This window comes from Thermobia domestica, chromosome 9, assembly GCF_964235325.1.
Source record: "Thermobia domestica chromosome 9, izTheDome1.hap1.1, whole genome shotgun sequence".
Classification (NCBI taxonomy): domain Eukaryota; kingdom Metazoa; phylum Arthropoda; class Insecta; order Zygentoma; family Lepismatidae; genus Thermobia; species Thermobia domestica.
Genome location: NC_137462.1, coordinates 68,876,944 through 68,890,414, shown reverse-complemented (window position 1 = coordinate 68,890,414; position 13,471 = coordinate 68,876,944). Strand labels below are relative to the sequence as shown.

At 37.2% G+C, this 13,471-nt stretch overlaps 1 protein-coding gene across 5 annotated transcripts in view; it reads right to left on the bottom strand.

Annotated features, from left to right (window-relative positions):
• Positions 1 to 13,471, bottom strand: part of mip40 (Myb-interacting protein 40) — a 346,121-nt gene that overhangs the window by 69,746 nt on the left and 262,904 nt on the right. The gene's annotated exons all lie outside the window — the stretch shown is intronic.

Here is a 13,471-nt window from a genome sequence, read left to right as displayed (position 1 = left end):
TTGTTATGTAATTGCAATCGAAGAAAAATTCTAAATATTGTTTCGTTTCAATGGTTACTATTGATAAAATACATCGAAAATGCTGTACATTTTGTGTGTGTGGGGGGGGGGTCATAAGACCCCACGAGAGGCAGTTAATGAAATAAGTATCTTTGGTATCTATTTATGTATAAATGAGTCTGAGCCAAAGTGGACTCAAAAAATTCGTATCTTTATTCACTTTTCTTATTGATATGCAGATTAAGTCGGTGTATTTCTTTAATTTGGACAAATAAAAGTCGTTGTTAACTAACTTGAACTAAATTAGTTCTTCTGTATTCCGTCGTACTTTGAAATTGTTCATACAGTGAGTCCAGAAAGTATTCGTACACCTCGAAATTTTGTAAATATTGCGCCAGTGCAGCGCTAATTCGCATGGAACCCATGAAAAAGATAACGCTTTTGCTGCAGTATGGCACAGGTCATTTATTCAATACAAAAAATCCACAACAAAAATAAATTTTCTGGTAGAAAAAATAACAAAACAAAAAAAATCAGTTTTAAGATCACAAACAAGTATTCGTACAGTCCATCAGATATCATCACTATCACAGCCGTTTTCACTATTCTAATATCTGGTGGGATAACCGTTGGCCTCGATAACTGCTTGCAGCCTCTTGGGAACGTTTTTAACACACTTAGCAGTCACTGAGAATGGAATTTTATCCCATTCCTCTGCCAAAGCATTTTTCAGGTCACACGCATTAGAAATCACTCTTTTTCTAATCTGCTTCTCAAGATAACTCCACAAATGTTCAATTGGGTTCATGTCAGGAGATAGGGGAGGTGTATGTAGTTGTTTAGGGCAATTGTACAGAAGCCACAGCTTAGTAGTTTGAGCTGTGTGCTTGGGGTCATTGTCCTGTTGAAATACATAATTTTTGCCTGGTCCTAGTTTTGCAGCACTAGCATCCAAATTTTGTTTCAATATGTCTATATACATTTTGTGGTCCATGATTCCATCAATGAAGTGTAGGTTTCCAACCCCAGCGGCACTCATGCACCCCACACAAGCACACTACCACCACCATACTTCACTGTTGGCAACAGATTGCGAGGTTCAAGTTCTGCATTTTTTTGCCGCCACACTTTCTGGCTACCGTCTGATCCAAAAATGTTAAATTTACTTTCATCCGAGAAGATAACGCGCTCCCACTGCTCTGGGGTGTCTGCCAAGTGTTCCTTCGCGAAAGCGAGGCGTTTCTTCCGGTTCTTCTCGTTCACCCAAAACTTCCTACGGGGAGTCCGTCCATTGTACCCAGCGGCCCGTAGCTGTTTGCGGACTGTTTCGTTGCATACCTTGGTACCGAGTCGCTCTAGCTCTGCAGCAACTTTAGGGGCACTAGTTCGGGGATTTTTCTTGATCGTGCGGACTATGACACGCTTGTCTTGCTCGCTGAGAGATGGGGGTCGTCCAGTCCTCCTCCTATTGTGCAGAGATTTTGTCACACAGAAACGGTCTATCACACTTTGTACCGTTGACCGTGGCTTATCGACTAGCTCCGATATCTCCCGCAGCGATTTGCACTTGTTGTGGAGGCGTAGAATGAGCCTCCGCTCCTCCAGTGACGTTTCTTTCCCTTTGCGGCCCATTTGACAGGGTTGACTGTAGTACTCGCTCAGCAGTTCAGTGAGTGCACCAAGACCGTTGTGGCCGAAGTGACGAGACATCTATCGTCACTCACACCTACCCTTTCCTTCCCCGCGTAGCCAGCGAACCGAGATTTGTCCAAAAACAAACACACTTCCAAGAAAATGCTGGGTGTACGAATACTTGTTTGGGACCTTAAAATTGTTTATTGTTGTTTTATATTTTTTTCTAGCAAATGTTATACTTTTGTTGTGGATTTTTTGTATGGAATAAATTGTCTGGGCCATACTGCAGCAACAGTGTTATTTTCTCCAGGCATTCCATATGAAATAGCGCTTCACTGGCGCGATTTTTACAAAATTACGAGATGTACGAATACTTTATTGACTCACTGTATGTAATTCTGTGTAATGGTTTCACTTGTGCAACTGTTTATCTTTTTGTCCTTCTGAAATGACTCTTGACAGAAGCATGTAAAGATCAGTACAACGTATTTTTTTTTATCAGGATTCCTTCGTGAGTGAGTCGGCAGACGTATCGCATTTGTGGCCAATTAGTTCTGGTTCCGAGTTTAAATGGAGGACAATTTCTCTCGGATGTAACTCGAGAAGCGGTTTTTATTCCGCTTTAAGCTTATGTGACCTCTTCTAGCATAACCCGGTTGTTGCATAATAACATCAAAGCAAAACAAACTTATTTCTGTCCATATATGATATGAATATATAGAGCAAATCATTTAAACCATAAAAACCTGGTTTAAACCAAAAAAAAAAAAAAACTGGTTTAAACCAAAAAAACCGGTTTTTTGGTTTTTTAAAATAAAAACCATGGTTTTTGCCAACCCTGCTACTTAATATCAAATTTCACTGTTAGTTTTCTTGGCTTGTGAATATGTTTAACTTAAAGGTGTTTTCGTGATAATCCAAACTTTCAACATATGGGTATCAGTCTCCTAGATTTTCGTAAATAACTAGACCCTATAAAGATCCTAAATCTGATCCTAAATCTTCCAATAAGTACATATAAAATCACTAAATTTCATAATTGATTTTTTGAGAATATGCTGGACCTAATGGATATATCACATAACTATTTTTCCATTTCAAAAAATATCACAGATTTCAAAATGGCGGATTTCAAGGTGGCGGCGGAGGTTCGTGATCTACTCTGGCATTTCTTCTTTTGCCAATATGTGAAACTACCACCGTTTGCATTGTCTATCTTTCACTATTTTCACAATTAAACTGTTTATTTGATGTATTTCAATAACATAGCATAGCCCTTCTCCCACCAATTTTAGCCCCCTCCGTTTCTTATGGCGCTCAGCCGCTATAACTTTGCACATATGCATGTTTTTACACCCTCTATCAGTCGCACCATGTCTCACTCCGCAACTCGATTCATCCACTTGGACCCTTTACTTGTTACAAAGTGAACATAAATCAAGAATTATAATACAACGTATTTAACATTTAAAGGTTTTACTAATCCCCTCTCTCTGTCACACACACAAACACACACATAAAAGCATAGAAAGAAACGAATCAAATAAGCATATTAGCAGGTTGACCTTGATACTTCGTTACGTCATCGGTATTTGTATGATTACGTGTTGTTTGCCATGGTGTAGTTTGCCACGACTCGATTTTGGTGTTGTTTGCCACGGTATTGTTCTCTTTGGTTTATCTTATATCATAATCGTGAAGATTTATACAAAATCGACTCATAAGCTGAAGGTTGCCAGGTGACTATATCATAACAATCAAATCTATTACATTTATAAACAGAATACTTACAATACAAACGGTCCCAAACACGTTATTAGCTTACTAGTTCTATTCCGTAACCATAGTTTTGAGTATTCATTAAACATAGCTCTCCAAATGGATTGTGGTAGTTTTTTTTTTTTTTTTTTTTTTAGTTTATTCTCAAAATGTAAATTATATCTGAATTTTCCATTTTTGACTTTGACCGTAAGCCAGTTTAGTGGATTTATATTTTTGGTCGTTTAACATTAGACAGCACTCAATTGCTTATTAATTTATGTTTTAACCCTTTTAGAATTTCCAGTTTTTAAGATACACTTTAGATTTTCACTCAAACAGCTACAGCTTCCTTACTATTTATGGTAGGATCATGGTTCATAAACGCGTTTTTTTAAATAAAAAAGAATAGAGTATCCTTTCCAACGCAACGGTACCACTCGCTTGTCCGTATTATACACCAAAAATGGGGAAATTGGGAGATTTTTTTTTTTTAAATTCAAAATTTTTGAACCCCTCTGGCCCGGGCATGGGTTTACGTAGAGATCTTTTTTTTTTTTTTTAAATGACATAGTTATGTACACAAAACATTTGCAAAATTTCAATTTTGTATCTTGAAACCTAAGGACGGAAGAAGTTTTTGAAAGTCTAAAGATGACTAATTTTTTATACATACACATTTTAAAAATAAAATCACTGCGTCATTACTATTTGACCTAGAGTCATGATTTAAATGCCATTTTCTTCAGTATAATCTCTTTCCAACGGTACAACTCACATGTCCGTATCATACACCTGAACGGGAAAAACCGGAATTTTTTCTGAAAAATCAGCCCCTCGGATTAGTTGCGCCCCTCGGGCTCTGGCCCGGGCTCACGTAGGGATCTCGAAAAAATTGAGAAATACTCAAAGGTGCGCACAATCCGCACGCAAAGTTTGAATCTATTATCTTGAAAACTAAAGGCTTGAAATTTTTTTGAATGTTGCCCTAAGAAACATCACGCCCTTCCACCCCTGGCGCTACCAAGTAGACCATCCGGTTCCAAAACGTATCTGAGGTGTTCTTTGTTCCATCCTTGACTTGAAGAATAAAAAAAGCTGGCTTAACATGTATTCTTACAAGAAGAACATTGTGTAACAGGAGATTATATTAAGAAATCCGTTAAAAGAGAAAATACAATTATAAGGCTATCAATTTACTAAGCTATTGTGATATTAATGATGTTTTGTGTTCATTTATTTGGAGCTTAATGTTCTCTTTCAGCAGCGAGTCTAATGAGACCTCTCTCATTCCAAAGACGAGAACATTTACCACTTGTCCCAAGCATAGGCGCCTGAGCCATGGGGCAAAAGGGGTCATTTGCCCCCCCACTTCCCAGACTGGGGGGGCAAACATAGCATTTTGCCCCCCCACTTTCGGGGCACCAAACAATATCCAAAAAGTCTTGTCTTTCAGGGAAAACTACCTCTCAAATACAAAGCACTGAAATGAATTGCTAATGTTTATCATTTTTAATTCTCTCTCTCTCTCTCTCTCTCTCTCTCTCTCTCTCTCTCTCTATATATATATATATATATATATATATATATATATATATATATATATATATATATATATATAAATGTGTGTGTGTTTTAATGGTGTCAGGTTTTCATCTATAATGTTCAAGATGCATATGCTTGGGTCAAAATTACTGAACCATACATAGGCAACAGCTGGAAAAGAAAAATTCAAGATTCTCAGATTTTGGTAAACCATGGATACAAAGAGCTAGATTCCAGCATTCTTTTAATGCTAGGTCACTTTTAAAATGCGCATGTCCAAACCAATGTGGAGGATTAAAACAACTGCAGATGGAAAAGTGGGTACAATAACCTGTCAATCACATCCTCAGGGTGTCCCGTGCCGCATTAGAAGAAAAAACATGGTAGAAAAGCGAGGTAAGGTCAACTTCTGCCGGTATCTGTGAAGCCAAAGAAAAGTATAGGAGGAGGGTGGGCACTTCTGCTATCAAGTGACAGTCCATGTTGATCTGTTGATCTTTTAACTTCCGAACAAAGCATGCTTTTAATGCTAGGTCAGTTTACGGTACAAGAGAGACTTTCACCAATCTTCGAACAGATGAACATTTTGACAGGGTTTGGACTAATGCAACGACAAAAAGAGAGTTGTTAGGCGTGGAAGAACCAATTCTGCCGCGTCAGCGAAAAATTCCTAGACGACTGGACGATGGCTCTCCAAACCACACTTTTAATGATGTGAAACACTTATATAAAGTAGAAATCTGGTATAGACTATTGGATATAGTTTGTGGTGAGATCGAAAGACGGTTTGACCAACAGGACGTGAATACAGCGTTACACACAGAGAAACCTATTGTGAAAGCCGCAGGTGGTATACAATATGAAGGAGAACGGAGATGTGTATTTGATACATATAACGATGATTTGAACGAAAGTAGACTTCGAGTTCAGCTAAGAATGTTCCGTGATGTCGTTATAAACGATGCCAGAGATGTTGTTTCAGTGCAAGACGTCGTTGATATGGGGAATATGTCATACCTCTTCTCTGAAATTAAAACTTTGCTGGAACTACATTTCCTTTTACCCGCCACAACGGCTACTGCCGAAAGATCGTTTTCATCTCTGCGTCGATTAAAGACCTATCTTAGAAGCACTATGACTCAGAGTAGACTTAATCATGTTGCTGTTCTTCAGATTCACCAGGAAAGACTTGACAAATTAAATGTGCGTGATATAGTATATGAATTCGTATTAAAGACAGAAATCCGCAGAAAAACATTTGGTTGTTTCTGAAGCCAAAACTATTGTGTATATGTGGTGTGTTGGGAACTGCGAGTGATAGTGATATAGTTTGTGACTTTTTTTTTTTATTGTATAAACAGCTTCTACTGTATCTTAAAGATTTCGAGTATTTGGTGTTTATATATATTTTTACAAGACCAGGAAATGATCATTTTCAAGAAAGAAATCTTAAATTTACGTAAGTAATAAACATATTACTTTTTTACCATGGTAGAGCAATGCAGTAATTTAGTATATAACTAGTTCGTTCTTGTATAATGCTTTCAAAAGGCAAAATTCATTTCTAATTCGATTAGCAATTGTTGTTCATATTGCTGTTCATAGTGAAAAATTGTTTTGACTTCTGGGCGAGTATTTTTTGTTGTGAAATTAATCGAATTATCGATGCCTTGTGTAGTAAGAGAGTTCCGTGAGGATTTTTTTTTTCGGTGAAATCTTCCAATGTTTTCGGATAATGTTCCCATTAAGGTGTCGAAAATTTTAATCAACCGAAAACCACTAGTAATTGAGGTCAGTGCAATTTATTTGTTGATTGCACAATTTAATGTCATTGTTATCAGAACATTCATTTACAATAGTGTGTTTTCTTCGTTCGGGTCTTATGTAGCGCAATTTGTAGTCTCCCTTCCCGATAGTCTTCAACAGTGATCGTCTTCTCGTACGAACAGCAACCATGATTGCTGTAGACCACAAATAAAAATTGAAGCTATGCTTATCCTCAAAGCCAATGACAGAAAGAATTATTATTTTAATAATAATAATAATAATAATAATAATAATAATAATAATAATAATAATAATAATAATAATAATAATAATAATTATTATTATTATTATTATTATTATTATTATTATTATAAAATTCACTTAATCTTTATTGGCCAATTTTGCCCCCCCACTATTTACATGTGTTAGGCGCCTATGGTCCCAAGGAATCAAAAACAAAAGTGCCTGGCAACCTTTCCTTTCACTCCAAGTGTATGTGTATCTCCACAATAATCAGATAAGATCGGAATGCAAAGACTGGCAAAATCGTGGCAAACAACACAAAAATCGAGTCGTGGCAAACAAGACCCCACCATTTGTATACGTCATAATTCAATTTGGCCATTAAGAGTGCTACTTGAGCCATGATTGGATGAAACTTTTGGAATCGGCAAAAATGCACCCGAGTTCGACTCTCGGTAGGAGCTTCCGTCCAGTTTAGGATCTGTGCATAATCCTTACATCGTTAGAGCATCAGTAAGTCCTAATCTGTCTTCTGAGTATCAGAGATATATCGAATAACATTTTATAATATCCTTCCTTGTTGATTTCAATAAAGGAAGAATGTTGGAGATTCTGCCGTATTTCTTTCAACAGCCTTAGCCTCCATGCCCATCCATGGCTAAAGTAGGTGGCCGAAGCAAGATGATAGGGGTAGATGGGGAAAGTATTGACAGCTTCTAATTCTTTTCAGAATGTAAAACGCAAAATTTTAATTTGTACAGGGTGAGGCAAAAGTCGGGATACACCCCTATAAAAGTCGAATGGCGTGAGGAATCATAATGACGTTTGGTATAGGGTGTCTATAGGTGGGGGCGCAACTTATAGGAGCTATGGCGACAGTGGCAACCATCTTGAAATCCGTCATGTTGGATTTGAGTTACGTTTTTTTAAAACACGAATGGGGTCATGCTGATATGATTTTACACTGCCTTTTTCTGAGGAATACACCTGTGCAATCCGCTCTGCGATATCTTTATTTGTGTGGGAGTTATGACCTGTTAAAATTTAAAATTGCAAGGAGGTGTTCAATTTTCTTTATCATTGCAGGTGATGTACAATGGCACTTACAAAGGAGGAACGCATTGAAATCGTGTTAATGAGTGGTAGACGAAATGGCAGAGTGATTGCTGCTGACTTCAATGCCCTGCATCCCGAAAGATATGACATTTTACATATGATAATTTCCAAGTTACTGGACAAATTTCGTGTAACAGGTTCTGTGGCTGGTAAGCCACGCAATGGATGTCCAAGAACAACCACCGACGAGGAAACTGCAACAGCATTGTGGCATCGGTTGTGAAAAGATACAAATAAATATATTGCAAAACGGATTGCTCAGGTGTATTCTTCAGAAATAGGCAATGTAAAATGATGCAACAGGACCCCCTTTCCATTTGAAAAATGTAACCCAAATCCAAGATGGTGGATTTCAAGATGACGGACGCTGTCGCCATAGCTTCTATAAGTTGCGCCCCCATCTATAGACACCCCATACCAAACGACATTATGATTCCTCACACCGTTCGACTTTTATACCTAGGTAGAGGTGTATCCAGACTTTTGCCTCACCCTGTATATTAATTTCTTCAATTCTTACCTGTTTGAAGCTGAAGAGGAAGGACGTGTTTCGATATCTTGATTAGCTGTTCCATCTGTAGATAATACTTCAATTTCGTGTGGATCATCTACACTTCTCTCACGTTTCTCAGTTTCAGATTGATTTTTAAATTCATAATAGTTCAGTGGATGCTTTGTTTTCAGATGGTTGATCATACCAGAAGTATTTCCAGATTTTGAAGAAATGAGAGCTTTACAGTTACCAATATTGCACTTAACTTTGTCTTTCTCATCGCACGTATTGTAATAATGCCACACAAATGATCTTTTCGCTGACATTTTCACTATACAGTAAATTAAACACACTTTCCAGCACCTTTTCTGCTTGAATTAGCCTTGTATAACCTTGTTTCCCACAGAAAAATCTGATTACAACTGAAGTCCGTGTAATCGCAATCGGTTTGAAAGACTTTGATGGCTTTTTGTTTCGGAAAAAAGAAACAGTGATAAGTATTGTACGCAGGACACGACAGGAGAGATCATATTTCTTTCAACAACAGCAAAGCAAATAACTGCACGGCCGTCTTTCTTTGAATATATGTTTGCAACGTAACACTAAACAGCTGAAAGAACTCTTGAGGTAATAATGTTTTTCTTTTTTTCCTTAAGAAGTGATCGGAAGTTATTTTAATTTGATATGGAAATTGAATCAGAGCCACATGAAATGTAAGTCAGAGCATGTATGTTTTTCTCCCCTTTTCCCTTCGTTTCTTTTGTCTCTCCCTGATTCGATCCCCGGCCAAATAAGGTTGTGGTGGTCAACATCGTGTCCGTGGGTTTTCTTGGTGTACTCCCGTTCCCTCCCACATTCTCATTCCATCAATTATTCCATCATCATTCAGTTGCCTTAATCATCCTTCTCCCTTAGCCTACAGGGCATAACGTGAGATATTGAACTAGAAGATTTCACTTCATTTCATTTTCCTTTAGTCTCTGTTCTGTCATATGTAAAGTTCTCCCTTGTGCATAGAACCATGCCATGAGGGCATATAGGGAGTGCGGAGTTAATTCTCCAAACTTTACTGATCTCAGTCATAGATGAATGTGCTGTTATCAGCATCACGCTTCGGAGGCATCCCCCCTCCAAGGTACACATTGAATCTGAAGTTGCTAATTAGGGGTGTTCGGAATTCGATTTCGTATTCCGGAATTCATCTAATTCCGGAATGTTCCGGAATTCCGGAACGTTTTGAAATTCCGGAATGTTCCGAAATTCCGGAACGTTTCAAAATTCCGGAATGTTCCGAAATTCCGGAACGTTTCGAAATTCCGGAATGTTCCGAAATTCCGGAACGTTTCGAAGTTCCGGAATGTTCCGCAAATTCCGTAACATTTCAAAAGTTTGGAATTGTGGAATGCTCAAAAGTATGAATTTCGGAATTGTTTTCAAGACTGAAATTTTGAAGCTCACTGTTGATTCTGGAATCATAATATTAATATTAGTTCGAAGTTTGAGTATAAAAGTTTGAAACAGTCCTGAGGCAATGGTTCTCAAACATTATTACAAGGCTTTAATCAAACAAATTTACTCGCAAATATAGTAGAACGGGGGAAGACGCCATACTTTTTCATTTTGAGGACTGTATCTCTTGAATAATGCGGTGATAAAATACAAACTGTACTGCAATGAATAGCTACAGGGTTAACGCACAATTGCTGTAAATATCACATGTTGAACTTCTATAGTGCACTGACAATTTATTGAAGAAATGACTAATGAAATTTGCCATCTTACCCCGATATGTCGGGTAGAGATGCCTAGTGCTTCGGGGAAAGATGCCACGATAATATAATTGTAGTTACAATTAGCAAAGAAATACGTTAATGCTTTTATTTAAGTACAAACACATACAATAAGCTTGTCATGCCCCAACACAGTTATATGTAGCATAAAGAAATGCATAGAAATATAAATATAGTTAGTTTGAAAACATTGTACTTCTCATACAGAAGGAAACTTCATGAATTAAAATAAAAGCAGTATTATGTAGAGACTCCAAAGATAATATGTTTTATAGGATTAGTTTATATCCGTGAAATAAGTATTAGCTACATTCTAATGCAATGTTGAGTCTTCATGTTTACCTAATAGTTACTATAAAATACCGGATAATACGCGTCCAACTCACACAAACTTAAATCCACCCTAGTCATGAGAAAAAAGTATAGTCAAAACGGTGTTTCCTACCATATCAATACTTATATTTATAACATCTTAACTCAGTTGTGGCATGCGACACATGTATCAGGAAATATTGCACAATTTTCGTGCAACCACATCGTACATCTGATCCATGCCACGTTTACACCTTTTGGATCGTAATAACATCGACCGCATATACAACAATGGTCATTGGAGGAAACACCATCCTTTCTGTTATTTAGACATAGCCCTACTTTTGCAGCTGATTTCGTAATAAGTGTCTTCAATTTGCAACCAGAACTTCCTGCAGAACTAAAACAGGACATTGTTGCTAGTTTAACGTTTACTTGCTACTTGTCCCTAGTGCTTTTTGAGCGTGTATGTTAAGTGTCATTCAAAATATGTGCTGTTCTTTTTGGTTTTCGTCTCCTACCAGTTGGGATTTCTTCGCGATCTACGGGATGAATTGGAGATATGTCTTCAAAAGGTATTTCCTGATGGAGGGAGGATGAATGTACAATACTAAAGGAAGATGCAGGAATAGAAGATTGAGACAAGTCATTTGAGCAGCTAAGACACAGAATCTCGAGGAAGGTGTTTTGAAAGAGTGCTTTCGTCTGATGGAGAGGGAGAAGCAGAATTTCGTTCGTTAGTTGAAGCACATTAAAATCTGAAATAGCAAAAGCTTCATCAGGGATTATATTAGAATTGTAGGGCACGATCCCACATGCTTGGAAAACCTGAAGTACCGTTTCTGTGTGTTGCAGCTTTATCCCAGGCTTGACGATGCAAGATAGAAAACAGTGATCTGGATAGTTTTCTATGTGCATGTGTTCGCTGACATTGTGACACAGCTCTGTAGAATCAACGCTTCAATGGACGAAAGAAGCTCTTATCTAATGGCTGCAAATAATAAGCGCAGTGACTGGGGAGGCAAAGCACGATAATATCATTTTCTGTTGTAAAGTTCCAGCATATCAGGATTAGTGCAATGAGAAGAGTGACCGTTCAGAACGAATAAGACTTTTCCTGGGGGTTTGCGTGGCAGAAAGTGTTTTTTGCAACCAATTCATGAAGATTTCAGAATTTGCATAGGTATGTTTTTGATTCATAACTACTGTAGAACCATTAGAAAGAGCATCTTGCCACTCGGGCCTCTTATTTTTCCTTCTCAAAATACATAACATTGGCAGAAAATAGCCTTCTGCATTGAAACAAGCAATCAGTGAAATATTTTAAACTGTCTTCTGACGAAAGCACACCAAGTTGTTTGGAACCTTTTGCTGCTACTACAGTTTCTGAACAAGAATTTAATTGTATTCCTATTTCATCACAATTAAAAATACTACCTGCTCTGTTGAGTAAATCATGTTTCTCACAGATTTCTAAAAGAAGTTTAAAATAATTTCCAACATTCGCACGATTCATACATTCTGCTCGATCGCTAGACAAATTCTGAAACTTTCTTCTTACTAACGTAGGAAATCTCATGAAAGACTAGAACCAATCTTATCCAGCCATTCCATTCCCTTTGTTAAATTTATGCTTCAACCATAACGTTCAGCGAAGTTGTATGCTAGTGTTAGTATCTCTCGTCCAGTTGTAGCAAATTCTGCATTTTGTTGTTTCTATATGCAGGCAAAGAGCAATTTTAAATATTCATGACCAAGACAACCTGGAAAAATATAAGTACACAATGATCATACTATATGTTATGGAATATGTATAGAAGTGTATGTGCATTGTATACGAAGGGTTTTACTAATAACTATCTCTTATGGAACTCATAGCCGTTATATCAAACGTTCGCCCTTTCCGAACTTTAAAATAATACCGGGAGAATAACAGTTCTGTATATTTTCATTTTCAACTTTCTTGATATTAATCACGAGGTCAGGAATTCGTGAGTAGCCGAGTTAGAATTAAACTTGCATCTTTACCCGAGAAAATGTACACATGCATCTTTACCCGACATTGATGTAGCAACTTTCCCAAACATCGGGGAATGATGCCAGCTGAATTTTCGCGCCAAAACTGCCACAAGGTATGCTGAGACTCACGTGCACTTTAACACTGGAATCCTCTCTATATAGCAACTACGTATTTCGCGTCATTATTAATTGTATTACAAATTAATGCAGAAAATACGAATTATTCACAAACAAAAACATGTGTAAATTTATTGATAATTTGTACATTTTACCGTGAAACAAGTACATAACATACTCATCGACGTGACTGATGACGTTCCTTCCTTCTTCTTGACCTCCGCTAACAGCCTACGCAAGCTCATGCCATCTGTTGTTGTTACGACGAAGTTATAGCAAAACTAGCATCTCTCCCCTATAGGCATCTCTACCCGAAGCACTCTACTTTCTCGTTTTCACTATGGTATCTATGGAATATAGTAGCAACATGTCTTAAACAGTTATGCATTCTCGTATTTACACTTATTGGAATAAAGTACAGCATTTTATCTTTATCTTTTACATTTTTTTCAATCATTGCCATTTTGTATTTTGAAGTACCAACAAGGAAACAATTTACATGTTTGGCATTTTAATTCCAAAATATTTGTTTTACTATTAAGCAAACAATACAAGAGCACACGAAACATTTGTAGTCATGTCATTTGGAATTATATTAATGAACTTTTAATCTAAAGTACAAGGAGTACACATGAGTAATACATAATTGTGAAAATTTTGACAACTGAAACCCTGA